The sequence below is a fragment of the Schistocerca gregaria genome, chromosome 3 (assembly GCF_023897955.1).
Source record: "Schistocerca gregaria isolate iqSchGreg1 chromosome 3, iqSchGreg1.2, whole genome shotgun sequence".
Classification (NCBI taxonomy): domain Eukaryota; kingdom Metazoa; phylum Arthropoda; class Insecta; order Orthoptera; family Acrididae; genus Schistocerca; species Schistocerca gregaria.
The window spans coordinates 923804599-923809340 of NC_064922.1; the positions used below are offsets into that span (position 1 = coordinate 923804599).

Genomic DNA, 4742 nt, shown 5'->3' on the forward strand with positions numbered 1-4742 from the left:
AAATTTGTTCCTGTTTTATGCATGAAAAAAAGCAGCTTCTGAACCTAGGAGGTTGTGAGAAACTTATGAAGGACGCCATCGCATGTTTCCTCCTGTACACTGATGTGCGCAATACAACTAACTATAGGAGGTGACTCACCTAAAATGTGCACCGCGAATATTGCGGAAGTAGGAGGTGCTGTTGGCGTGCCGTTTTCACAGTGTGGATTACTAGTCAGGGACTCGCATTGCTAGATTGTAATAATACTTACAAATTCAACTTTTATGCAAACGTACCCTTTTTTAAATGGAACAGTGCCTATTAAAACTAATAAATGAACGTAGGTAAATTATAATTCCAGTGGTGTTTACTGCAGAATTTTTGTGAGAGTCATTTACGAGATATCGATATTGATATGTTCTCATACCGACACTTATACAATACCTGTGGCAGCAGACACTAAAGAACAAAACAAGTGGCTACTCTTGTTATGTGATCAGTAAAGAGACAGCTGACCATCACAGGTTATGTTCAAAATGACCACCGGCAGTGGCAATACGCGCTTCCAGTCTGGTATGGAATGACTGCTGCAACGTGCTAGCGTTACAGCACAAATGTCCGAGCAGGCTAAATCATACGTCTTTGCATATCACTGGGTGTATTTCAATGCTCGGTGTATGAGAAACGGGCCTGTGAGCTAATGGTACCCTGTTACACACCACACACTTACACTTCACGGACACTGATGTTCCACCTGGCGAAGTAAACGGCGATTGTCAGGAGACCAACAGTACATGTTTCGACTGTTTACGTGGTCATGATCGGCAAATCTAGCTTCATCAAACAGCGCTGCATGATACGTCTGGGTTATCGGGTCTCATTACCCACGTATACAGGGTGCTCCATCTCTAGTTTCGAAAACTATACATCGGGTAAAAATAGTGAGCAAGACAAGTTCATAAGCTCAAAGGGAGACATGTCCTACCCACCGGCTAGGGTACCGTAAATTTAGACTGTTCCTCACATTTTTAGCATAATGGGGAGCTGCTCCATACTGTTGGAAGCACACACATTCGTTGCCTAGTTTCTAAGTCAACATCTTCCATTAGCTCCTACAAATCATCGCGGAGATGCTGTAAATAAGATTCGCCGGTAACATTTCGCACAAAAAACACAGTCCTATCATGTAACCGTTTAAAATTCTTCACCAGACCATTAACGACAATATGTGGTGATTTTTAATGGGTCTGTGCCAGTGTGGATTGACAGGGGACCAATTATGATAATCATGACGATTTAATTCGCCATTGTTTTTGAATGTAGCTTCATCGGTGAACATAACGTATCTAAACAAATCATTGTCACCTCAAATCATTTCCAAGGAATGTAAGGATGTAGAGGCTGGTCTCACTGGGGGTAAGATAGCTACTGCTTACAGGAAAATTAAAGAGACCTTTGGAGAAAAGAGAACCACTTGTATGGATATCAAGAGCTCAGATGGACACCAAATTCTAAGCAAAGAAGGGAAAGCAGAAAGGTGGAAGGAGTATATAGATGGTCTATACAAGGGCGATGTACTTGAGGACAATATTATGGAAATGGAAGAGGATATAGATGAAGATGAAATGGGAGATATGATTCTGCGTGCAGAGTTTGACAGAGCACTAAAAGACCTGAATCGAAACAAGGCCCCGAGAGTAGACAGCATTCCCTTAGAACTACTGACAGCCTTGCGTGAACCAGTCCTGACAAACCTCTACCCTCAGACTTGAAAAAGAATATAATAATTCCAATCCCAAAGAAAGCAGGTGCTGACAGATGTGAAAATTACCGAACAATCAGTTTAATAAGTCACGGATGCAAAATACTATCGTGAATTCTATACAGACGAATGGAAAAACTGCTGGAAGCCGACCTCGGGGAAGATCAGTTTGGACTCCGTAGAAATATTGGAACACGTGAGGCAATACTGACCTTACGACTTATCTTAGAAGCTACATTAAGGAAAGGCAAACCAACGTTTCTAGCATTTGTAGACTTAGAGAAAGCTTTTGACACTGTTGACTGGAATACTCTCTTTCAAATTCTGGAGGTGGCAGGGGTAAAACACAGGGAGCGAAAGGCTATTTACAATTTGTACAGAAACCAGATGGCAGTTATTAGAGTCGAGGGGCATGAAAGGGAAGCAGTGGTTGGGAAGGGAGTTAGACAGCGTTGCAGACTCTCCCCAGTCAATCTGACGGCGGCGGTGCATAAATGCTGCGCAGCTAGCGCCATTCGACGGCCAACACCGCGGTTCCTGGTGTGTCCGCTGTGCCGTGCGTGTGATCATTGCTTGTACAGCCCTCTCGCAGTGTCCGGAGCAAGTATGGTGGGTCTGACACACCGGTGTCAATGTGTTCTTTTTTCCATTTCCAGTAGTGTATATTTAGAGTTAGCTGCCATTCTTTACACAAAACGCAAATCCTGTCCAAGTCATCTTGTATCTTCCTACAGTCATTCAACGACGACACCATCCCGTACACCACGTTAATGTTCTTACTGTAGATTTAAAACGCCCAACGTAGTAAAATTACCTAATCGTGAGATTAGGTGTTAGAATAAAACAACCATCTACCTCTGAAAAGGACGTCCCGCAAGAAATTCACAGCGGCTGTGTACCCGTACAGGTAAAAGACTGATAAGGTAGCTGCCTGGGGATGGAAGCAGAGAGGGACGGAGTGGTTGGGGGTTAGTGGCAGAATGTAACGTATCAGGCTGCGGGCTACAGTGGCAGTTACCACGACAACGCGCCTCTAACCCCAATTAACTGTCAGTGGTGACAGCGCATGGCTAATTAAACGTTTACTTGGTCGGTATCTCGTATAAACGCACGAAGTCTTTGTTTACCTTGTAAATAAAGGAGGCTTATGTAGTCTCCTAGCCGCGTGCCTCTGTTTCCTACCTGTTTTCCCTTTCAAGCCAAATTTTCCGTTGTTAAAAAGTACGAGGAACGCCTCGGCTTCACCGCGCGTTTACCAGCAAAATGCTGTAAGCGTTCTGAGTGTGTGGGACACTTTTCGTCATATTTTCCTACTGTTGTCTGGAGCAGAAACACGGAGCTGGGTTCATTAAGAGCTGTCTCCGTGAGTCGTTTCGCTCTGGGCTCCTAAGCCAGTTACGTAACCCAGCTCTTAAAAACGGCCGAATTTCAACTTTTGCCTCACCTTTCCCATAAAGCGCACGACGTTTCTTCGAAGGCTAAAATTAGTAATACAAAGAGAAAATTACCTGTGGAAAAATGTCACTCTCTGGATCATGGAAGTCTCTATATGCCAATCTTGTTACCTTGCTGTTCATTTTAACGGTAGAGCTTCGTCGGTGTCGGAATAAGCTGGCCAGCAATAAAGCTACTTATGAACCGTACTTTAAAATACTAATGCATAGAACAAAGCCTGCACATTACATAAATGCACACTTTTTTTAAAAAATTCGTTTCGGACAACAAACTTAGGTTTTAACGAATGTCAAAAATCATTTGACCGCATCCGCAATAAAAAATTCCCGTCAACAATGGAAAAAAGAGGTTTCTCATGTACCTGTTAAATGTACTCATAGGAAAGTAGTAGAATTCACTGAAATTTTTACTTCTACACATGCAACTACATTTAGAGTTACAATTTTTTTTACCAATTCTGAAACAGGAACTCTTCCATGAAATTGAAGGAGTTGTCCAAATGAAATTATGTTAAGCTAAATTTGAAAGTTGATCTGCTACCTGCCAGACACTTTATGTTGTTGGGCAAATGATCAAAGATTTTTCTTGCTAAATAATGTACTCCTTTTTGAGCAACTGACGGCTTCAATAACGGATAGGAAAGGTAATTTTTCCTTATAGTGTTGTATGTATGAACATCACTCTTCTTCGCGAATTGAGATGGATTATTTATAACGACTTTCATTAGCGAATAGGCTGATCTGTTTATTACAATGACTAGCGATTATACGTGGAGTGAGAGAAGCTGAAATTACTTGATTGAGAAGATCAGTAATATGCTTCATCCAGTTCAAGTTTTCATGAATGTGAGCACCCAAAACTTTGGAGAAATCTATCATGTTAACTCAGCCCTGTTCATATGCTACATCAACTGTCGCTTTGACTCTATTCAGTGTACAGAACTGGATATAATGAGTTATTTTCAAAATTGAGGGAGAGTCAATTTTCTGAGAACCTCTTAATAATTCTTTAAAAGACGTCGTTAACAATATCTTGAGCTGCTTGCCAAAAGTTTAGTGAGAGATCATTCACATGAATAAGGAACAGCAAAGGACACCAAATTGAACCCTGTGGGACTCCCTTTGTGGTAACTCCGCATTCACTAGAATTTACCACACTTCCAACATTATTTGTGTTCCCAGAATGATATTTTCTCTCTGCAGCGGAGTGTGCGCTGATATGAAACTTCCTGGCAGATTAAAACTGTGTGCCCGACCGAGACTCGAACTCGGGACCTTTGCTTTTCGCAGGCAAGTGCTCTACCAACTGAGCTACCGAAGCACGACTCACGCCCCGTACTCACAGCTTTACTTCTGACAGTACTCGTCTCCTACATTCCAAACTTTACAGAAGCTCTTCTGCGAACCTTGCAGAACTAGCACTCCTGAAAGAAAGGATACTGCGGAGACATGGCTTAGCCACAGCCTGGGGGATGTTTCCAGAATTAGATTTTCACTCTGCAGAGGAGTGTGCGCTGATATGAAACTTCCTGGCAGATTAAAACTG

At 42.4% G+C, this 4742-nt stretch overlaps 1 non-coding gene across 1 annotated transcript; it reads right to left on the reverse strand.

The window, feature by feature from the left end:
• Positions 1–4443: 4443 nt before the first annotated feature.
• Trnar-gcg (transfer RNA arginine (anticodon GCG)) lies at positions 4444–4518 on the reverse strand. Its single transcript has one exon. It is a non-coding gene; the product is annotated as a tRNA-Arg (tRNA).
• Positions 4519–4742: the final 224 nt, after the last annotated feature.